We start from the raw sequence: 23,853 nt of genomic DNA, 5'->3' as shown, positions 1-23,853 counted from the left end.
AGTATCAAAAGAATCTTATTAGGAGAATAGAAACTAACAGTAAGGAAAATAACCCCCGCGAAATGTACAGAGGGATTAACGCCATCAGAAAGGGTTTTAGGAGTAGAGCGCAATTGATGAAGGACGAACACGGGGACCTCGTAACAAATGACAACGAATTACTGTCGCTGTGGAAAAATTATTTCGATAAATTATTAAACGTGCACGAAAATAGCGAAGAATTAGGGGACGAAATTCACACTGCTGAACCCCACGTGGAGGAACCGAGCTACCAAGAAGTAGAGGCCGCGATTAAAAAACTAAAAAACAACAAAGCCGCGGGAAATGACTCTATACCAGCTGAGTTACTCAAATATGGGGGCGTCGAGCTCACTTTCAAAATCTATAAACTAGTATGTGCTATCTGGAAAAATGAAACAATACCCGAAAATTGGAAGGAATCTATAATTATACCGATTTTTAAAAAGGGGGATAAGACAGACTGCAATAACTATAGGGGTATTTCACTTTTAGCAACGTGCTACAAAGTTCTGTCAAACGTAATACAAGCTAGACTCACTCCATTCGCGGATTTCGGCGCAACAGATCGACGAGCGATCAAATGTTTACCATAAGACAGTTGTTAGAGAAAAAGTGGGAATTTGGCGAAACCATACACCAACTATTTATAGATTTTAAAAATGCGTACGACTATTAAGCGAAGCAAAATGTATCAAATTCTAGTACTTCTCGGTGTACCGAAAAAACTCGTGAGATTAATTCAAATATGTCTGAACGGAAGCACGGGGAAGGTCCGAGTAGGCGGTAATGTATCAGAACCCTTCATGATACGCGATGGTTTAAAACAAGGGGATGGGCTCTCTACGGTGCTGTTCAACTTAACGTTAGAGTATGCCGTTAGAAAAATGCAGGTTAGCCAGCTGGGCGCAACGCTTAATGGAACAACGCAGATACTAGGCTACGCAGATGATTTGGATATACTGGGGGATTGTAGGGAAACGGTAGCAAGAAACACGGAAATCCTCATAAAAGCGGTGGAGTATACAGGGTTAGAAGTGAGTGAATCAAAAACAAAGTACATGATTGTGGATAAGCTAGGCATCTGCAGAGGGGAGGAAGATCTCAGAGTTGGGAATTTTACTTTTGAAAAGGTTAGCGAATTCAGGTATCTGGGTACGACCATAAATGATAGAAACGAGATTAATGTCGAAATAAATAAGAGACTCCATTCGGGTAATGCTTGCTTCTACGCCGTGAGTAATTTACTTAAGTCGAGGCTGTTGTCTAAAAACGTTAAAATAAGAATATACAGGACAATAATACTGCCGGTGGTTCTGTACGGGAGCGAAACGTAGGCTCTCACTAAGCAGGCGGACAACCGTTTTAGGGTATTTGAAAATAAAGTCTTGCGAAAAATATACGGGCCGAAGAAAGATGAGGAAACCGGGGAATGGAGGAGACTACACAATGATGAGTTACACAATCTGTACGCGTCACCAAATATTAACAGAATAATAAAATCGCGCATATTGGGATGGGCAGGGCACGTAGCGAGAATGGGAGACGACCGTACGGCAGCGCGTGTCATGAAGGGCAGGCCGATGGTAACGCGACCTCTAGGTAGACCTAGACGTAGATGGGAGGACAACGTAAAAGCGGATCTAGTAGAAAGAGGACGGGTGGGTGTCGATCGGAGAGGTGCATCTTGGGTGGGGTTGATACAAGATAGGGCAGCGTGGAAGGCTTGCGTAGATGAGGCGATGAACTTTCGAGTTCCAAATGCCACGTAAAAAAAAAAAAAAATATTGGAAAAGAAAATGAGATAGAAAATCATAAAAAAAGTTTCGATTATTATTCGTCTCAAGAGTTGCAATATACTAATATAAATCTATATTTAAGTCCTTTTAAATCCATTGTATCCAGAGACATATTTAAAAAATGGCTAATGCAAATTTACGCTACGATGACTTATTGAAAATGTATGTTGAGGAAAGTGAAAGCGCAGTATTACAATGTTTCACTAAAAAATTAGATGATGGGAAAGCTATAGTCACTAAAAATAAAAAAGTACTGACTAAGATTATTGACTTATTAAAAAAGAATATCGGTTCATAAGATTAAAATTATTAATTATAACTCGTTTATAAATGGTTAAATAAATAGATATATATGTTATATAATTAATTCAATGTTATTTCAGAGTCTATACACACACACGCATGCATCCGCACGCTCTTTTAGTGCGACGTTGCCACCTACTCGAATGGTTTCCCCTTCCCTTCCTCGCGAATGTCGTGCGATTCAGAAATTTCATAACTTTGTATTAAAATTACTCGGAAACTGTACGGTCAATCGAACAGGCCCTTCTCTATGATGTTTCAAATTACGTGAACTTTAACATATTCAATTTTTATTAAAGTCTTAAATACCAAATTTCAGTTATCATTGAAAATGTCGTTTGAATACCGCGTCGCCCATTTAAACTAATGTATTATGGGTTGAACTTTAGAGGCTAATATCTCGTTTTTGTGACGGTAAAAGTTGATGACATTTTTCATACATATGCATATTATAATAATAAACAAGTGTACCAATTTTCATGAAAGTCCTAAATAAATGATTTTTGGGATGAACTACCTTAATCAGTGCCGCCGCCCTCTCGCGTGCGAAGCGCATAGAGGTGCTATCGGGGATCGAGCTTATACCGAACGCCCATGGCGCGCTCTCCTCCAACTCTTTTTCTCTCTCCCTCACTGCACACTCATCGCGCGAGGGGGGCATATATATTGATATCGCTCAAATTATGCCGCTCGTTAAGAATTAGTCCGCGGTGCCGCCCGCTTCAAAGTGCACATTTAATGAACTCGGAGGCTGCGAGCACCGCACGCTCAATTAGCCTTAACCCTTTGCCGCGCGGCAGTAGCTCCCTCTCTCTCTCTCTCTCTCATTCACTCGCTGCTCTATATTACGTCTCTGTGTTCGAGTGCACGACGAGAGTCGTGTTGTACTATATTGTCGGCCGAGAGCTGCACTGCTATACATGCGGCATTATTAATGGAGAGAGCTCTATTTTAATTTTTAGTTTATTAGCATTAAACGAAGCGCCGTGCGCGAAAGCGACGATTGAATTATACTCGCACGCGCGCGCGCACAGCAGCTCCTAGGCTGTGCTCTCGGAATGATGTTTGATGTGAGCGACGGGACTTGATTAATATTTGGTGATAGAGGGGCGCTGAATATCCGCGCGTTAGGGTGATTTCGAGAGTTCAATTTATCGCGGGTGTCGCGCGCTGATTTGGGCTCGCGGTTGCGACGGAGTGTTTGTTTTATGGATATATACATTTATGGACGTGCAGAATAATATAATAAATATATGATTAAAATTTAAGAAGTTTAATAAATACCTCGAAACCAGTAGATCTCTTCGACTAATAAAGTGTTAATCGCATCATGAATACTGAGAGCGTAATCCCTCGGGGCGCTGCATTGCCGCCCTAAAAAAACATTGCATTATTAATGATATTTGAAATGCCCTTAAATGGGTGGCTTTGTTATCCTAGCAAGGGCTTACGATGGATTTTCAAAACTATATAAGATACCCTGACTCCGCGACTCGCTCTATTCCGGAACAGAAACACTTACAGATTATTATATGCCGGGAAAACAGTCTCTCTCTCTCTCTCTCTCTGTCTCTCTCTCTCTCTCTCTCTCTCTCTCTCTCTCTCTATCAAGCTGCGCGCTGCTTTGTGTAAATAGGACACGAGCTGTATAATGTTTTAATGACTAAATTATCCTTTGTGTTGACTGAATTTCGAACTTCCCAAAAGAGTTGACTCCCAAACGATGTTAGATAACGATCTCGAATGTTACACGCTCGCGTTGTTTCTCTGATCGAGTGTATGGAGGGTAAACAGCGGCGCGTTGCGTAACGCTTTTCTCTGCAACGAAGGTGAGTCCATCGTCGTGCGAGTTTCTCCAAGAAGATTCCAATCAATATTCAAATTGTTTCGGCTACCGCGCGTTAACTTATTTTAGATTTTGCTCGAGCGCCAATACACCGGCAATTTTCCTCGATCCCGTTACGTAAACAAGTCGTCGCGCATACGAGAATTTACAGTTTGAGATGATTGTGCGGATTCTCCGCGTGATGATGGATCGACTGATTAAGCGCAGAGAAAGGACTCTCCGCTCCCCTTTGTGGAATATTAGTCGAAATTAGCTCGTCGTTCCCGTATAACAAGCTTCAATTCTTTCCCCAACAAGCCAATAACGACACGGAAAAGAATGGTTAGTTGTGATAACCAAGTACTTGGTTGGGATAACCAAATGCTTGGGAAAATACGCACCAACTATTTTGTTGCTATCATTAACCAAGTGGACTTAGTTAAGAAAAATTGGTAACGATAACCAACTAGATGGTTACATCTTGTGTAGTCGCGAGGCGACAAACACTATTTAATTTTGGTTATCTTAATCAATATATTGGTTTGTAATACAAACAAAATATATCGACAATGATAATTAATTTTTCAGTACAACCATGATAATTGTTGGTTCAAGAAATAATTTAGTTCTGATTACTAAAATAAATAGTCAAGTTTGTTTCCAGACCGATGAAGAAAAAATTTTTTTTCTGATTTTTTACTTTTTTTATTTATTATTTATTTATTTATTATTATTTATTTATATATGCAGATTTATTTTATAGATCCGTTTACAAGTGTGCTATTATTTTTTACATTTAATTTACATGTTAACAATTTTATAATACAATTAATATATCTGAAAAAAATGTCTCACTCACTGGGGATCGAACTCGGATCCTTCAAGTCCAAAGGCGGAGACTCTGTGGTCGCGCTATCGATGCAGTTGGTGAATAAATAAATTTTTGAAAATATAAGCTGCAACTTGGATTTCAACTAATATCTTGGTAATTGCAACAAAAATGTTGGTTGACCCACTATAAAACAGTGATGTACCAGAAAAATTGTTGTCCTTACCAAGTAAATTCATTAGTAACCTATAAAGTCGACTTTTTCATTGTAAAAAAGTCGGCTTGGTTAAATTAACCAAGCAATTTTTGATTAACCAATTATCATTTGGTTACCATAACTAACCATTTTTTTCCGTGGAGGAATCACATTTCACGGCCAATTTCTCATTACACAGCGCGCGCACTCGAATCGTTCTCCGCACAGTGCGCCATCAAGGTCCACTCGTCTCTCTCTCTCTCTCTCTCTCTCTCTCTCTCTATCTCTCTCTCTCTCTCTCTTTCTCTCTCTCTCTCTCTCTCTCTCTCTCTCTCTCTCTCTCTCTCGATTTAAAAATAATCCCATCACGGAGAGCGATTTCTCAAAGCCGCGCAAAGACAAAGGCTCGCCGCATCCTTCGTTAACCCAATCTGAGCTTTCGATCTGCAACAATGCGGTGCAGAGGTGGACACCAGCAGCCCACAGGTATACAGGGAGCCCGTGTGTATACGAGAATTAACGGGCATTTCATTAGTAAATGGCCGCCTAGACAAAGGCGAAAAGAGCTGCTGCAGTGTCCTTTCGATTCGTCAGCTCTCTCTCTCTCTCTCTCTCTCTCTCTCTCTCTCTCTCTCTCTCTCTCTCTCTCAATTCCTTTTCTCCGCACGGCCCAGTCTCTCCAGTGATGTCGATCAAGGCGAGCTAAGTAACTCGAGCGTGCGCGAGCTATATAGTCCCTCCTAAAAAGGCCCTCTGTAAGTCCGGAGTCGTCGAGTCTGCTGCACAAAGTCCCTCAATCCGTGTGTGTGTGCTCGCGGATTAGTGAATGAAAGGTGCGGTAAAAAGCGCGAGCGAATTCCTCTACAAATAAGATGGCCAATGAATAAAGGAAGCCACTCGACTTGACCGAGAGAAAGAGCCGTAGTGCGCTATATAGTGAGAGAGCGAGCGGCGAAAGTCACAACACAGCGCGGAAGTTAGTCAATGGGATTTCAGACTTTGTCCGCTTCCCCGCGTACAATTGCCTCCCCGTCTGCGTAAGTATAACTTCGCAACGCGGCGGCCGCGCTCGCTGGCGAAAAAGAGCCCCGAGAAGAGAGATGGAGAGGGAAAAATGGAGAGAGAAAGCCGCGGGCTTGCGGAAGGGATAAAAGGAGACAGCGCGGTATATATATATTTCTATTCCGGGCGAGATAGAGAGAGCGAGATTTCCTGCGCGTGGCGGCTGCTGCTGCTGCGACCGCGAGAGCTCAGGATCGCGAACGAGTCTTTTCTTCTCCTTCGCGACTAACGCCGGGGTCCGGCCGCCCCATTGTGCCGGGCGAGAATTATGAGCATTGTGGCCCGAGCACGGTAATGCGTTCGCTGATTTATCACGCGGGGATGGGCTAGCTCTCTCTCTCTCTCTCTCTCTCTCTCTCTCTCTCTCTCTCTCTCTCTCTCTCTCTCTTATACCCTCTCGCGCTTGCGCGTGAACCTCGCGACCATAGGTATATAACAGTAGCTAATTGTAATGCCTGCGCCTCCAGACTTTTCTTTCCCCGTGCTTAGTAAGTCCGGCTTTGTCTAATCAATGAAATGGATGCCTTCATTTCCCTGAAGTCGAGATCTGAGCGCGAGTCGAATACGTTTATAACGCGCCGTGTATTTATACCTCGTGACGTGTCGCTCTCGCGAGAAAACTGCTGACTTTTCGACTGCGCGATAGTGCAGCCTTCGCGAGTGGATTGCGATTTGCGCACACTCATACTCATACGTTCAGTGAGCGTGTATACATAATATAAGCCAGTTTGTCGAGTTATTCGAGCGAGACCTGCACGGGCGAGTTTTTCGCGCGTTATCGCGGGGATTTCGCGGAAGTAGGCCTCTCGCGCCCGTCTTTTCTTTTCTCTCTGCAACTTTTTTTTTTCATCAAGCCACGCCAGTTATAGCTTCTCCCGTTGTCGCACCGCGACTCGACCGAGCCTGATTGATAGGTGGTTATTACCGAGAATCGTCGCGCGGCACTGATGATGTATAAGCTTACTTTGTATCGGCGTTTTGTATAAATAGAGACTCGCTATTGTGCGCGAGCGTCGGGTTTGAAAGCGAGGGTGTGAGTGTGTACACAGCGCCGCTTATATATTTTGCTGCGTGCGATTTATGGAGGTATTATAACTCTGGTAGAATCGGTAACCCATTTAATGGCCAGTTCTTGGAATGGAATCTAAGAACTAGGCAGTTTTCTTTACCATTTCTTAGGCAGAATGTAACGCTTTTTCTCCAACATAATGGGCAGTTCTTGGATTCAATCTGCTTACCTTATTCTTAAGTACAAACTGCCCATTATAGTTGGTCGAGTAACACAGCTGGGTAACACGTGTTAATCACAGTTTGAGGTTATAATTGGAAAATGGTATCTAGCAGGCTTGGATTCAAGTTTTTAGTTTAAAAGGAAGTATATAATAATTTTTTGCATCAGAAAAAATTCTGTCTGACCGGAGACTTGAACCCACACCCTGTACGAGGCCAAATAAGTACGGCCGTGCGCCTTAGCCGACTGAGCTACGCAGACGTTGTTCCACACAAGCCCTACGAGCTTCGCCATATGTTTGAATTATTCAAATTATTCAGCTTACGCCTAAATATTAATAATTTTGTATTTAACATCCGAAAAATTAATTGATTTATTGATAATTCCATAAAATATAATACTCAGCCATTAAAAATGCCCAAGATATCGCTACTTTTAGAAAATTTTAAATGTCCAGTTTTGTCACATTTTACTTAGCCAGTTTTTGCCTTTACGGTCATTTTAAATGGGCGATTTTCTACCAGGGGAGCAATGCGGAAATTATTCATCGGGAGAATCGCGAATTTTTACCCCCTGGAAATTGAACGGCTGTGCGCGTTTTTCTTCGTATAGACAGTAGGGGCCGAACTCACGAATCCGTGCGCGAGGATGATGTTATATAGGAAGGTTGTTTATTGTATGCGTGTCGGTGCCGATCACTTGGGCGAGATAACGAAGGACACGAAAAAGCATACATCATTTATCGAGCTGGGAAGCTACATATGCGGAGTTATTTATGCAATGATGACCATGTTTACAACGCGAGTTGTTCATGGGATCCTCGGATTTTTACATAATTGCCCGGAGATCTCATAAATGCTTGGCCCGATGTGTGAGAAAGCTGAATAGTTTTGAATTATAAATTTACCCATTGTTCCTGCACGGATAAAATATGTTGGAACGCGTGTGCTCGATGATTTGTTTTCTGGTATGATAATGGTCACGCGAAGAGTAATGCAATGAAGTTGTAATGACGTTCGTAAATAATGAGGTCTATTCTTCCGTTTGGGGCGCTGATCGTCGCATGGGGGTGAATTCCGCGAAATATGAATGCGGTTGCTTTAATGCTAGCATTGTAACGTATGTGAGCTATTTACTTTTGACAATGAATAACAATAATATTTTAATGTGTGGCAAATGGACCATTAAGCAATTGACAGCAGAAAAAAAGAAAAGCTAAAACGACAGGCAAAAAAGCCGAATTAGTGCAAAGGTTAGGACAATTCGTGTTTGTAGGATTAATTTTTTCTCATTTCTTACATGACATTTTCAGGCTAGTTGATTATGATAAATTGTTTATTAATGTAGTACCAGAGGATGAAGACCAGTCTTATAGCTTTATTAAACCTGATGCTAAGTTATACAAAGATGTAAATGCTTCCCATATTTTAAATATAGATAGTAATTTTGACTGACAGTACTTCAATTCGATTCAAGCATCTGTAAACAATGATAAGGGAACCAAAATGTACAAAGATTTTTATTTGTTAAGCTTAAGGAAAGCTTGCAATGATGAAAACGAGACATTTTTATGTGCTAGAGTAGCTTCTCAGTATAGAAAAGCAGTTGTTTACAATGTAGATGTAATGTTATCATCATACAAAAGTATTTCTGCGATGCAATGTGAATGTGCAGCTGGAAGAGGTACTACTGCACATTGCAAACATGTATGCGTAATTTTTGAAGCTATTTCAGACTTCATACAAAACAAGACTATCAAAACTAGACAAACATGTACTGAAAAATGACAGACATTTCATCAAACAAAAAGATTTGCTGGCTCGCCAATCAAAATTAGAGATATGCACTTTCAAAAATCAGATATCTTAGAAGAAAAATTAAAAGATTATGATCCTAGACTAATAAATTTAGAAAGCTCGATAATTATTCTACAAAATTTCGAAATATGTGTATAAACTTTGCTGCAATACAGTCTGAAACGTTTCCAGAATTGCAACTCTTTGGATCTGCAAATTTATTTGCAATTCACAATGACCATAATTACACAAAAGAAAACCCAGAGCAAGTCTTTGTAGAAAGTATAAATCTTATGAACATCTCACCTAATGCAAGAGCAGAAATAGAGTTTACAACTCGTGGACAATCTAACAATAAACTTTGGTTTGCACAAAGAAATATTCGACTGAATAGTTCATGTTTTGGTAGCATATGTTCCACTAAAGATCCTACAAGACTTGTTCGAGATCTGATGACACCAAGAGATTTGTCTCGTGTACCAGCTATTCAACATGGAAAAAAATTTGAACTACATGCTATTAAACAATTTGAAGCTCTGAACAATATTAAGGTTTCAGAATGTGGCATGTTCGTATCCTCCAAATTTCCATTTTTGTCTGCATCACCTGATGGAGTAGTAAACGATTCAATTGCTATTGAAGTTAAATGTCCACACAGCGCAAAAGATCAAATGATTTCACCGGAAACTGTTAATTATTTGTATTTATGTGATAGAGAAGGTTTATACAAACTTAGAAAAGAGCATAATTATTATTATCAGGTTCAAGGACAACTCTACTGTGCAGAGAAACAAATATGTATATTTATAGTTTACACGATAAAAGATATTTTATTAGTTCAAGTTAAGAGAGATGACAAATTTTTCAAAAGTTAGTTACTTTTTATGAAAGCTATTTTAGAAAAGCAATATTACAAAGGCACTTTTATAAAAATTACTGAACACTATAATTGTATTTATAATATAACACAAAAAATACTTGATTAAAATATAACAATATTCACTATGTGTCTCTGCTTATAATTAGCCTTCGAAAATTACACAACATAAAGCAGACAAATATTAAATCATCTGCCAACTTAGTGTGTGAAGCAGTCAAAGGCCCTTCTAATATTTTATAAGTTTTTCCTAAACCTATAATCCACTCAATATGAACTCTCTTGCTAGATATCTTCTTGTCTTGAATGATTGTTTGTCCAGATATTTGATTATTTTTTTGAAAAAAGTAGGAATATTTCATTTTATTCCATATGGGGCCAGCAAGTCTTGAACATCAAAACCTTTATCTGCCATAAGTGAATCTTGTGGATCACACAACTGAATTAATTTACACCTTTCAATTATCTGCCTATCACTCGTTGATCCTCCGTATGCAGGTGATATGTAACTAACTAAACCTCCAGGCGATGCAAAGACAAGCACCTTCACTGTAGGCTTATTTTTATACGTAGAAAATGTACTCTGTTGAGCTGTTGGAATTCCAGGCTTCTGAATACCAATTTCAGTTCCATCAATGATACCTCTTGTACCAGGAAACTTATCACGAAAGTCGTTTGGAGTAAAAAAATGTACTAAGTCTTTTGATGGCCATTGGGACACTTCTGACCATTGTATCTTCATGAACCTGATCCACGTAACAAAAATATTTCCAACTTGTTTAATGGGTATATTAAAAAACAAACTTACTTCATAATAAGTCTTATTTTGCTTTAAGATCATCAGTGTTAGAAAAACTGATCCAAAACACTGATTTTTGGTTTAGTTTTATAAATGTACTCCAACGAATAACATGCTTCACCCAATGTTTGAAAAATAAACATAAATTTAGCGTAGTTTTCTAACCCTGTATAAAAGTGGAGGGCTTTAGGATGCGCTTTAAACTTTGTCACACTACAACTGAATGGAAGTTGATCATCTACCACAGAATCACATATGACAGAATCACTTTGTTTTGAATTAGGTTCATGAAAACTTTGCAAATTTAATTCACATTCACTAGAATTCACTTCACTAGAATTCACTTCCACTTCTACAACATTATATACTAAATCAGTTTCATTTCCAGGTTGACATTTTTCATTTTCACTTTCAGAACAGAAATCATAGTTTTCTTCACTAGATGTATTCGTTTCCAGAATTGACTGTTCGTTAGCACGTATATCCCGCAAGGTTCGTATGACCATGTCTTTTAATATTCTTTCAGCAATTATATAATTTAATCTTTTGTTAATTATCAGTCTTTTATATTTTCTCCACTCATGCTTTTTTAGGGATTGCCATGGAAAAATAGAAGGAATCGCATCCGGCTTTAAAATATTTTTACAGCTCCAGTTCCTGTAATGTTAAATGTATATTACAATTGATTGATCATATTTCTTATACTGTTGTTAAATATTTATATACTGACCACTACTAGCATACTGAAGATAGTCTGTTAACTTGAAATGTTCACAACAAATCTTGCTCCATTTTCCAGGTCTCCAATTATTACATTTCATAGCTTTTAACCACTTATTGCGCAGTGATTCATTTTTTGGAAATAAATGAGCACTACTTCATTTTCACATTTCCAGACACAACATTTCCCTTTCATTTTTACAAAAAGCAAATCATTTGTACGGGAAGACAACAAGTAAACCCTTTATCCTATACTGTTTTTTTTAGGTTATGACTTATACCATGCAAGAGAATGAAAACACTTATTTGTCAATAGTTTATTTCTACATAAAGATAACAAATTGGCCTCTGACAGAAAAGTGTTATATGGGTTTTCGTCTCAATTTTACCCCCAGAATCGATTTCCGCATTCAGATTTTGAAAATTATGAATTTTTTTGTAATTTGTTTAAATAATTTGTTATAAACAATTGCAAATGACATAAGAAAAAATACGTATATTTTATTTTTCAGCTATGCAAAGGATGGCACAGTTTGTTTTTTGCTATTCCAGATAGATTTTGCTTGGGACTTGACATGGTCACTTTTTCTCCCCAACATGCAATTGTTTATTCCTACATTACACTAACAAATTGAACTCTGACAAAAAAGTGTTATATAGGTTTTCGTCTCGATTTTACCTCCAGAATCGATTCCCGCATTCAGATTTTGAAAATTATGAATTTTTTTGTAATTTGTTTAAATAATTTGTTATAAACAATTGCAAATGACATAAGAAAAAATACGGATATTTTATTTTTCACTTATGCAAAGGATAGCACAGTTTGTTTGTCGCTATCTCAACCAGTCTTAGCATGGGCTTTAATGGGTTAACATGAGGATAAAATGTATTATCAAAATTTGTCTAAACAAATGGTAGATTGTTAAAGTCTTACATAATAATAAATGAACAAAATTTTAATTAAGTAATAAATTTTATAATTTACTATTTGAAACTTGTATTCATTTAAAAAGAGCGCGTTTCACCCCCATGCAACGATCAGCGCCCCCAAACGGAAGAATAGGTCTCATTATTCAAATTTTCCTTTCTTTTCCATGGCATTCTTTCACGGCTTTATTACGAAGGAAAAGGTGTTAATCGACAATATTCACGAGCTCTTAAAATAATCTCCGTGATAGCCATAACTTTACGCAATTACCCATCGTTGCTATACACAAATAATTCAAACTTCAATTAGGATTCCACTTATAACTGCGCAGCGACGACTATTATACCCTGTGAGTGCTTAGAGTTAACGGACAAAAATCAGCGCCTCGCACTCGGGCTAAGTAAATACATCGATAAAACTGATGAAAGAAAAAGACGAGAGACGTGTGAAAGTCAACACTCGGCAACACAGCCGATAAGGCTAAAACGATTACATATTTAGCGAATAAATCAAGCAGCGCACTTCTAATTGAATATCAAAAGAGTTCCACTCTGATAAGCGACGATTTATAACTTTTCTTTCAACAATTCTCTCGGCGGGGCAACAACGTCCGAAAAAAAAACGAGGAGAACGAAACCAGAACTTCGGAAAGAAACGATGAATCTCATACATCATATCTCCGCTCACGCGCGAGCACCTAAAAGACCGTCAGCCGGGCAATATATCAAATCGATTAATTACAGTCGAATACATATCCCGAGCGCGCGCGGCGGACACTAAACCGAACGAACGCCGGAGAGAGACAGCTCTTACAAAAGTGTCCTACATAAACAGTCAATCTCGGGAAAAAAAGCGGCCGAGAGAGAAGAAGAACTGATTGCGCGAGGCACACACGCACGATGAGAGGCTTCTCGTTTTTTCCCTCGCTCTTATCTTTCACAAAACCGTACGAGTGTGCGCGTATGCGGTGCCGCTGCAGCCTCGGTAGCAGCAGCAGCTTCTTCTTCTTCTCTTCCCCGAACTCGGGGAATTTCAAGCGATTCCGGCATAATCATAAAGGAGGCGAAGAAAAGCGCTATCATCTCCGGCTGCATAGGCAGGCGACGAGCGCATATCCAGCGGACACGTATAAGAGCCCGAGGGGCTTATCTCTCTCACGCGGGAGAAGCTGAGCGGGAGTAAATTTAACGAGTCGCCGCCACGGCACTCGGCTCAGGTAGTTTAAAAGCGTATAGATATCCTATAACCTCCTGGCGGCAAGACGTTGAATTCGTCTTTCTCTCTCTTTCGCTCTCAGGCTCGAAAGTGTCCCGGCGCTATATAAGCGCCGTAGGAGAAAAATCGCTTCGGAGTGCAGAGAGGATGATGACTCTTTGATAATGTTATGGTTATTTATGACGGTGATCAAGGGAGAAAAAGTAATGTTCTTGTAATGAGAGAAATAAACAAACTTCCTTTTTAGGCGAGAGCGAGATACAGGCGTAAATTATTGTAATGCCGAGAGGATAAATTAAAATTATTCCTCACTCGAAAAGTGCATTCGGACGTTTGCGGCGCGTAATGTACCGTTGATCAGTTTTCTGGAGATTTCTCTCAAATCCGCGTTCGGGAGTGCGTTAATTTTTTACGAACCCAGCGCGATTTTGGAAATGAGTGCTTTTTCTTGGAAGGATACATCGAAAATGTATGGCGTGTGATCATATAAGATAATCATTATTATTATTCTCAGGTAAATATTCAGGATTATCGCATAACCGTTAACGATGCTCTTCATAAGTAAGAGTTGCGAATAAAATTATCTTTAATGAATCTGCATTTGCAGTTTATAACGCAGATTTGTAATTTTCATTAATTCCCAAATCTCATTTGCCAGCTACATATTTATATTTCGACTCGGTATATTTCGCATTTATTTTACTTCCATCAATATCGACGCAATCATACATTTTTTTATACGACAACACAATTTTTTCTCGGTCTCATACAACGTATAGCGTTCGGAAAAAAGATTGTACATCCATTGTGACAGGGCTTTTGTTCCCGGATAAAACGTGTCTCTTTATCGAAGCTAAACCGTTCGCTCGGACGAAAGCGTTCTTTTTCATCGGATTCCGATCCCCTTTCTCCGCCTGTACACATATAGCAGTCTCCTTATTTATCGGATATAGCCCCTTCAGATTTTCACTTATTCCACGATGAAAGATCATCTCTTTGCGGAAAGTGTGTCACTTCCGATGACAAAGAGGATTGTACCATGAGTCTTGGACCATGTGGCGATGACTAGACACGGAGGGCCGGATATCTTCTTGCGTGATGCTGATCGAGAAAGGGGGAAGATGTTGCTGTTTCACGCGTGTATCGCGTACGTAAGTCAGACGTATAGGGGAGCAGCTAATAAGAGAAATTAAATGGTAAAAGTTAGGAGCGCAGATGAATATTGTTTGAGCATATAGTCGATTAAACTATTTGAATTGCTTTATTCATCTCGTTACAGCAGCCTTTAATTTTCGCTGTGGGAAATAGAAATGGCGAAGCCGTTTCTGAACTGGGAGAGAGAGGTTTTTCTCCCTTATCTATAGTAGCCGATCAGTAAAACTGTTCGGCGACTCGATCTAAATGGAATGCTTTCCGACTAAATGAAGCTATTCCTGGCCAGTAAAACGGCCTAGAGACTAATCAAGCGGCGCCAGATAGCGGGGCAAGCAGTAAATGACAAAAGCGGAACGAGTTTCTAGTTCTATTTTTTCTTCCTATGGCTTATCTAACATCGCATTGCGCCAACTGCTGTTTTGTGCAAATAAAGCTCTCGCCGGAATGGTATATATTCTTAATCCAATTTATACAATTCAGCGAAGGCTTTTATCCTCAGTTTCTCGACGTTAAAATGCGACGCTGTGCCTCCCAACACAGGTGCGCAACACCTAGAGCCTCGCATGCACTAGGATTTTTCTAAACGTAGGATTTGACCGCGATCATCACGTTTGGGAGAACGCTAGGGAGAGGGGAAAATGATCACACACAATGGTTAAGTTTTATTGCACATGTATTTCGCCCAGCCCTTCCCTACAATACGGTGGCTGTAGTGCCTCCGGCGAACAGTTTAGCCACGCAGGGCTTACACTGGGACGCTCAAACACGAGCCACGCTCGTGCAGCAGACGGCGGGCCACAGGCCCAGGTCCAGTCCGCTGACGGCTGTCTCTCTCTCTCTCTCTCTCTCTCTCTTTCTCTCTCTCTCTCTCTCTCTCTCTCTCTCTCTCTCTCTCTCTCTCTCTCGCGCGCGCGCGGGCTATGCCACCCGCTTGTGGCAAGCCCGATCTGCTGCAGCCGCGCAGCTATAGGGTTTTCTCTCGCGCTGTCTCTATCTCACGCACACGCGTCTCCTCGCACTGCTCTCTCTCTCTCTCTCTCTCTCTCTCTCTCGCGTGCGCTGGCCAGACGCCTCGCGCAGAAGACGTCTTGGTGTGCGCCCGCACTGCACACCAACACCCTGGTCTCTCGAGTTCTCTCTCTCTCTAGTGTGCCCGCACCACACTCACCTCACTCTCGGATCTCTCTCTCTCTCTCTCTCTCTCTCTCTCTCTCTCTCTCTCTCTCTAATACTTTCTTACTCGCTCTCTCCATGGTGGACGTCCGTCGGTGCTCCCGCCGGCGCCTCCCTGACTCTCGTGGACCTGGTGACGGCTAGCTTCCTCGGCTCTCCCACGCCAAGGCTGCTGGTTGCTCTGGTCCTCCGGACAATGATGGCGGACTGGCTAGCTTCCTTCCTCTCGTACGGATGGTTGCTGGCTCGTCCGGGCGTCGGCACTTGCTCGTACCAACGCTCTGCACCTATGACTCTCTCACACTCTCGCACACTCGCACAACCTCGGGAGACTCTCCCAATTCTCTTCGTAACAGAGGAGGCCACGTATCTCTCTCGCACGTCGACGTACTCCGTCGACAGTCGTGAGAGAACTCTCCGATTTCCCGCTCGTTCTCGCGCTCACTCTCCACTCACGCTCGTCGGGCCCGCGCATCTTCCTCGCGCCTGATTGGCTGGCAGTCCGCGCGGATAGCGAGTCGCACATCGGCGCCCGCTGATTGGCTCGCGACATGCGGAGGACCAATCAGCGCGCGCGCCGTCGAGGCTCACTCTCGCGCCAACGATGCTCACTCTCACGCTAACGTGGACGGTTAGCCGGCCCGTTCCTCGAACTCGAGGTCAGGCTGGCACCGACAACAACAATCCAACTAGCTTGTTTCTTCCGCGCACTCAGAGCAACGACGCGGCTGCGACGTTTGCAACGTCGCAAAAATTAGACGTTCGCCCGTCGAGGATATTCAATCGCGTCTGGTGCAGTCTTCAGATCCTATATGCATTACTGCGAATGAGTCGAGAATCTCCGGACGCATCATCAATTTTCGCCAAATGTTTTTGCAGTGGTAAACAGCGAAATCCCGCTGAATCTCCGAGGCCGACTTTCCAATCCATAACCCAATCATCGTTAGATTCAATAATTGTAATCCCTGGCAATCAATTCTCAATTCCAAATCCCGGGGAGCCAATTCATTCCGCTCGCTGGGCTAAAAGCGCGTCCCGAAGCTTGTCGCGAACCAGCAGCTTCTCGCACAGAGTCCTGCTTCTGCCGCTGCTGCTTCGTCAGGAGATTGCGGAATCCCTCTCTCATCGGCAAAAAGTAACGACCTGGCTCGCAACTGGAGAAAGACCGGTCACAAGAACAAGAAGAAGAAAGAGAAGAAGACGACGGCGGCAGAGGACAGAGACAAACGGCGCAGAGCAAGCGAGCGAGGGCGGCCGGAGCAAAAGAAGGGAAAGCCGGGACATATTGCAGAGAGAAGGGATTCCTGGCCGCGATGAGGATATCGCTCGCCATTAGCGCAATCTAATCGTCCTCCGCGATACCGAGAAAAGAGCTTTGACGGCGGCGGCAGCGGTGGTATTTTTCTGCCCCGGCAAGGATATTATACGTCTGGAGAGTGGATGGTCCCTGTGCGCAGACACACGTGCACACGTGAGTCCGTGATACACGGAGACGAGAAACAGTTGCCGTAAAATATTTAAGCCAAGAGGAGAGAGAGAGAGAGAGAGAGAGAGAGAGAGAGAGAGAGAGAGAGAGAGAGAGAGAGAGAGAGAGAGAGAGAGAGAGAGAGAGATAGATAGATAGATAGGTCTTTATTTGCTAAGGCAAAAAAAAATAATACAATTAAGGTCACATAGACTGTGTCGCTACAGTCTAACAAAATTATAAAATACAATATATACAAATACGAGAGAGAGAGAGAGAGAGAGAGAAGCGCAGCGCCGCAGGACACTCTGTCTCGCTCGCGTCTACGTGTGTATGCGTGTGCGGTATACTATTTTCGTCGCCGTCGGCGGCGGCGTCGACTATAGTCCGGAGCAGTGGTGAAGGAGGGACAGGGAGAGCGAGAGCGAGGGAGAGAGAGAGAGAGAGAGAGAGAGAGAGAGAGAGAGAGAGAGAGAGAGAGAGAGAGAGAGAGAGAGATTAGAATGCCGTCTTAATTGATGTATAGTCGTGTGGTCCCGGCTGGGCTGCCGCGGCAATCATGTTTTTACGAGTTTCCCTACCGACGCATTTATAGAAGCAGGCCATACGGCGATTCTCTCTCGCCCGGCGTCTCATCCTCTCGTAATATACGCCGTTTCTTATGATACTTTATACTATCTTTGTCCGTTCGTCTTCCATAACTTGGCCTTTTTCTTCTCGGTCCCTCGCTCTCTATCATTTGGTGCTTTTTTTCTACCTCCTATGTGTGCGTTCCCCATACTACAGCTCTCGCGGGACCGCAACGTTGACTCGGCCGATTTCATGCTCCGAGGTCCATAGAAAAATAATGATGCCAAGCGCGGCGGAGCTGTTTCGCCGCTGCAGGAGGAGCGCGCTTATACAGACTATATAACTTCTATACACTTGCCTCGTGTGTCCGCGCGCGCTGGGCCGAATTTCCAAAAAAAAAGGAAGAGTAGGAGGAGCGGATTCTTTGACTAGGAGGCTTGTGCAGCCGTGTATCGCGTTCTCTCTCTCTCTCTCTCTCTCTCTCTCTCTCCCTCTCTCTGAGAAACTTTTCTATATAATGTAGCCTATACGTCGAGATCGTGCGCCCGAGTCCCGGCTGTTTCGAGATGCGAGTGTTTTCTACGGATTTCTTTCTTTTTCTCCGTCGTTTTGTATGTGCGGTCGCCCGCGCGCGTGTGTATACACTCTCGGGATCTCCAGAGCGAGAATTAGTGACGATTAGGCGGAGGCTTTTATGCCACGCACAGAGCGGAGTCAAAGTGAAATTTTAGGTAAACGCTTTTTAATATTATTTTCTCTCTCTCGCTCGAGTATAGAGATCGTATATGCAGGGGCAATATATTTTTCACCGAGGAATGCCGCGAGTCGACGCTGTTTTCTCGCGTTCGTCTGTAGTAGTATAAGCCAGCGGATAAAAGAGATTTTCAATCGTAAAACGTAACAGGTTTTTTTCTCTCCCTTTTGTGGGGAGCGTAGCTGGACGCGTATCACACGGCGAATGGATTTTAATTGCGGCGGATTGCTCGGTCTGCAGCAGGAGGCTCTCGGAAGAAGCGTCTTCCCTGAAATATCCAAGGCGATAAATCACTCTGGAAAGCGCTTCATTTTTAATATGACGTTTCATGAATAAAGCGCCGCACAGTTAGAGGGAATACCTCAAATAAAGTCATTAGTCCTTGTTACTCGTCGTCGTCGTCTCGAGCCGCACGCGGCGCGCTCTCGCAACTGACAGCCTTATGAACGAATTTTTCCTTTTTCTCGACGAGAGAGATCGTCATGAACGCACGGTACGAACGATTTCGCATTTCGCGTATCGTACACGTAGAAAACAATGGGTACACATCTCATTGTCAGAGATGCCCACTGCTCACTCTGACACGTAATATACATAAAATCGAATGAAATTCAAATTCAATCCGGGCCAAAGCTCTCTGTCTCGGCTTTCATCGTCGGGCAGCTCTCTTCATAATGTTTTAAACCGCAGACGAGAGAAAGAAGAGAGGAAGACGGAGGGAGGCATGTGTATACTTGAAGGAAGTACGGGCAGTCTTGAGAAAAAGCGTGCAGCCGTCGGGACGAGCATCGCCGGAGGGATGCGGCAGCGGCGAACTGAGGCGCCCATCATGCGCCTGAGAAACGCTACGTAGTCCACGTATTCTCAGACGCGGACCGTGGCCAGATTGCCCGCTATTTCTCTCTCTCTCTCTCTCTCTCTCTCTCTCTCTCTCTCTCTCTCTCTCTCTCTCTCTCTCTTTCTCTCGCTCTCGCTCTCTCGTTGCGGAGAACTGGCGCCCATCCTTCTTCCCTTCGCTTCCTTCCTCTCTCGCCTTCTCTCTCTCTCTCTCTCTCTCTCTCTCTCTCTCTCTCTCTCTCTCTCTTTCTATCGCGCGCGCGCCTCCTCTCCCGGGGCTGACAGCGAAGAAGACGAAGGCGCTACAAGAGCGGCCGCGGACTGGAGAGCCCAAACAATGGAAAATCCTGGTACATCGCGCGCGGGCATATACAGCGTGCGCCGCTGTAGCTCGCGAGATGGATAGAGAGAAGAGACGCGGCGGCCTGCGAAATAACTGCGGAAAGACAAAGAGGCTCTGCTGCCCTCGAGAGAAGTCGCCTTTTTGGCCCGCGCGCAGCTCTCAGCTCTCTCGGAGTAGAGAATAAATAGTGGATTGTCTTCCTCGTCTTCGCGAACACCTCGCGCTCGCGTTTTCAAGAGCCTGCGTGCGCACTGCTGCCGCGCCGTTTTCTCGATATAGCAGCAGCAGCCGGCCGAGGAGAGATATGTAAGAGCCGCGTGTATGTGTAGGTATACTCTCCGACGGCAGCAGCCACTCTATTCATCTTGAAATATTCAGCCCGGGAGCTTTCTCCGACTTCGCTTCTCTTCTTCTTCTGCGCGCTTCTTCTTCGGGCTCTTCTGCATGCGCGCAACTCTTGCAGCCTTCGCGGAAGAAGAGCCAACTCGAGTCTCTCTCTCTCTCTCTCTGCAAGTATGGCGCACATAAGCAACATTGGCCTGTTGTGTTGTACTCCTGTCGACGCGGAAAGCATACATCGAGTTTCGTTTCGGAAAAAGCGCGACACACAAGCTGCGTTCTCCGCACGGCCCTGATGCTATGTACTTGGAAGTACACCTATACCTTCTTACAGACAGAGGGAGAACGCTTACCTATGGTGCTGTAGTAGCAGCAGCAGCGAAGGAGAAGGTGGAGGAGAAAGAAATAGCGGAGAAGGAAGCCAGAGAACGGCAGGCCACCGGCATGGATGTCCCCGTGACATGGCGCAACTCCCCGCGCGCGCGGTTAGCTTCGTCTCTCGGTCCCTCCGTCGCCGCCGCCGCAGCAGCAGCCGGCGAATGCTGGCGCCGGCAAAGTAAAGCCGAGACACGCTTTGACTCTCTCTCCCGGTTTCTCTTCTACGTGTGCGCTGCAGCAGAGCTGTACTTGCCGGATGAGGCTCGTGTGTCTGTGCGCGCGGCATGTGTGCGCTAATGCCTTTTCTCTCTTGCTCCGCGTACACGGAACGGCTCGAGCAGTGGCGCTTTAAACGACGCGTGCTCCGATTTTAATGTCGGCGATCACTGAGCTGTGCGCGGACTGCTGCTGCTGATGTTAAAGGGTTGCCGTAGTCGAGGGTCCGGCTTAGGTTGCGCGCATGGATGAAGCTTTGTAATTCGCAGCGCCGATCTTAATCGCGGGACCATTTGCGTCAAAGTTATTGTGCGCGAGCTTTTGATGATTTATCGTCCGCGGAGGTATTGTAAGTCGATGCGTTTTGTTTTTATGTATGTATACTCGAACGTCGAGTGGACTGCATTATTTTGCACTGATCAAAGCTATTAATAATTTGTTTTGACGCAAGATTAGAGAGTTAAATTCTTCGGAAATAGCTAGGCAAGCACGCAGTTATCGGGAGTTTTAATTAGAGGGCGAGGCGAACTCACTCACTAAATATTCGTGTATATTTCCGTTAAATTTATATATTGCCGCGAGCTCAGGCTATAATATATGTACATATTGTGTACATCGCGCAGACGAAAATAGCAGTGCATATAATTTGGCAAAGTTCCCTAATTCGGCGCGCGGTCGATATACGCGCTTGAGACGCGCGCAACTTATTATACGTGATTAATTATTAGCCTCACGTATAGATTTCCTTGCAGCTCGCTCTCGGCTGTGCATAAATCACACTGGTGCGGCAATAAATACAAAATGAAGTATTATGAAGGACTCGCGTTGCATAGAAATTTCCGATCGCCGCCGTTGCGACGCCGCGTAATTTTAATACTTTTTATTCGCCACAATTGGCAAAAGGATCGCGACGAATCGCGCGTGCTCTGAAATGCAAATGCTGCGAGTCGTTCAGTGTACGACTCCGTCGCTTATGTTGCATAAATTAGAAATTAATTTCTTGGACAAATTGAATATTTCTGCTGCAGCGATTACGGCAAAAAACATACCGCAAATCGTTGCCGCGCACGCGGAAATTCTCCTGATCTCGACGACGACAAAGAGCGCATTAATTTGCCATTGTAATCCGACTCTTCTTGGCCTCCGGGGTGACACTGTGCGCGCGCGCCTCCCTTTTCTTGAATTAAAGCAAGCCCCGGCGACAATCGGCCGGCGAAAAAGGCGGACACCCGAGCTTCTGACAAATGAAATTACCATTCTCCCTCTCTCTCTCTCTCTCTCTCTCTCTCTCTCTCTCTCTCTCTCTCTCTTTCTCTCTTGCTCCTCTCGGATTCCCTGTTATATTAATAAAATTTCGCTCCCAACGCATCGGCCGCTCGTATTAGAAACCCTCCTCGAAAATTCCTCCTATTTCCTTATGCGATCCTCTATCCGCATCCAGGAAATTTCAGACTCCCACTATTATTACAATACCACAGTCGTCGTCCCTTAAAAAACGCGTCGCAGCAGCGTATAAGGGGCTGCATAACCCTCGAATCTCCATCTCTCTCTCTCTCTCTCTCTCTCTCTCTCTCTCTCTGTTTCTCTCCCGCATACCTCGCGTCTCGAGAGCATCAGCACGACTCCTATGGGCGAAGGACGGAGAGAGAGAGAGAGAGAGAGAGAGAGAGAGAGAGAGAGAGAGACGGAGCGGGACACAGCTGCGAGGGCGCACGAGCACGGCCGAGAGCTCACGAGCGCCGACGATTCGAGCACGCGTTCGCGGCGGCTCGGCCAAGTGTCGACTGCGAGCGCGCCGCGAGAGCAGTCAGTCGAGTCGCGCCGCTGCTCCGTCTCGCACGTACCTACCCGCCCGACGGTATACACTCATCGCGCTCTTTGCTCGTGCGGCTCGCTCTGCACGTTCCGAGCGAGAGCTTGTTATTTATTCCCTTGCTTGCGCTTTTGGTACGGCGCGGAAAGACAGAGACAGACGCTATCGAGCGCACGATAACGAGAGAGAGAGTTCGCGATCGTCGAGGCGAGATCGAGGAGCTCGCCGATCGGCCCTCGGCAAAGAGACAGAGTAAGAGAGTCGTGGGAAAACAAAAGCAACGAGACTAGCCGTTCGTTCTGCTGAAGGAGAGGAGAGGAAGAATAACCGAACGCTATAATTCGAGCCGCGGTGAAGTGCCGGTTGCCGATCGCCCCCCTGCGCATTACGCTTACTCTGATAAGAGACGGCTGCTCCGGAAGTGGCGGATATAAGCGCAGTCGTCGTGGCGGCGAACAGTGTGAATGAGAGTGATGTGTGTACACGCGCTGCATCGCCGAGTGAATAATGTATAAATAGCCCGATGATGTGCCTCCGGTGATGCCGCTGCTGCTCTCACCGGCGTATAGTGGATTTATTGTTATCCGCTGCTAATTCTTCATCGTCCCGCCGTTTTTATCCCCTTGCCGCTGCAGTCTACTCGTCGCTTTCATACCCACCGGTGAGTATTATCATATCCGAGCGGCCTGACGCTCGTTTGATAAGGCGCCGCGCAAGCGCATGTGTGTATTATAGTGTTGAATGCGTTATGTATACGCGAGAGCGCGCGAATTAAAAAGCGCGCGGGTTCTCGGAGACATAATATATGCGCGCGCGATTTTATTGTAAGCCGCGGGGATTATAAAGTGATAGTGCGCAGTTGCGCTTCGATACTCTCCGTGCTCTTTACGCGAGGGATCAGGGAGAAGGAGAGAGAGAGAGATTCTTGAACCGCGGCTGGATTATGCGCTTTAAGAGAGCGGTCCATGAAGTTGCGGACTTTGTTTCGGAGCTCTGGAGCATTATTTACGGTGTATACAAAGAAGTCTTCTTGTATTGGCTACGGGGCTTTGTTGCACGTTTTGGAATATTATTACGGCTATTTTATTTCGTAAATGTCATTGCAGGCTCAAAGTTCGTTTCAAGCGCGGCGTATAACTGATGGATGCAGAGGATAAAAGAGTTATTGTAATCGAGAAGCAATCTGCGTTAAAATGCATCACAGTGAGCAAA

General features: G+C 44.1%; 2 protein-coding genes and 1 pseudogene across 8 annotated transcripts in view; 1 reads left to right on the top strand and 2 right to left on the bottom strand.

Moving 5' to 3' along the window:
• The window catches only part of LOC100119509 (protein vestigial), a 397,514-nt gene that overhangs the window by 215,944 nt on the left and 157,717 nt on the right, over positions 1-23,853 (bottom strand). The window contains exon 4 of the mRNA XM_031928958.1: positions 3,405-3,494. The gene's annotated coding sequence lies outside the window, so the exon portion shown is untranslated. The remainder of the gene's footprint in view (positions 1-3,404; positions 3,495-23,853) is intronic.
• LOC103316400 lies at positions 10,062-11,241 on the bottom strand (annotated as a pseudogene).
• The window catches only part of LOC100120107 (netrin receptor UNC5C), a 33,010-nt gene continuing 31,780 nt past the window's right edge, over positions 22,624-23,853 (top strand). For 4 of the 7 annotated variants that reach the window (XM_031928935.2, XM_031928933.2, XM_031928934.2 and 1 more), the window contains exon 1: positions 22,642-23,302. The gene's annotated coding sequence lies outside the window, so the exon portion shown is untranslated. Of the gene's footprint in view, positions 23,303-23,853 lie in introns of all 7 variants that reach the window. The other 3 variants (XM_032599367.1, XM_031928932.2, XM_031928930.1) reach the window with 2 other exon arrangements.

Source organism: Nasonia vitripennis, chromosome 4 (assembly GCF_009193385.2).
Source record: "Nasonia vitripennis strain AsymCx chromosome 4, Nvit_psr_1.1, whole genome shotgun sequence".
NCBI lineage: Eukaryota > Metazoa > Arthropoda > Insecta > Hymenoptera > Pteromalidae > Nasonia > Nasonia vitripennis.
Note: the sequence above shows the minus strand (reverse complement) of the source record. Positions and strands in the feature narration are given on the sequence as shown.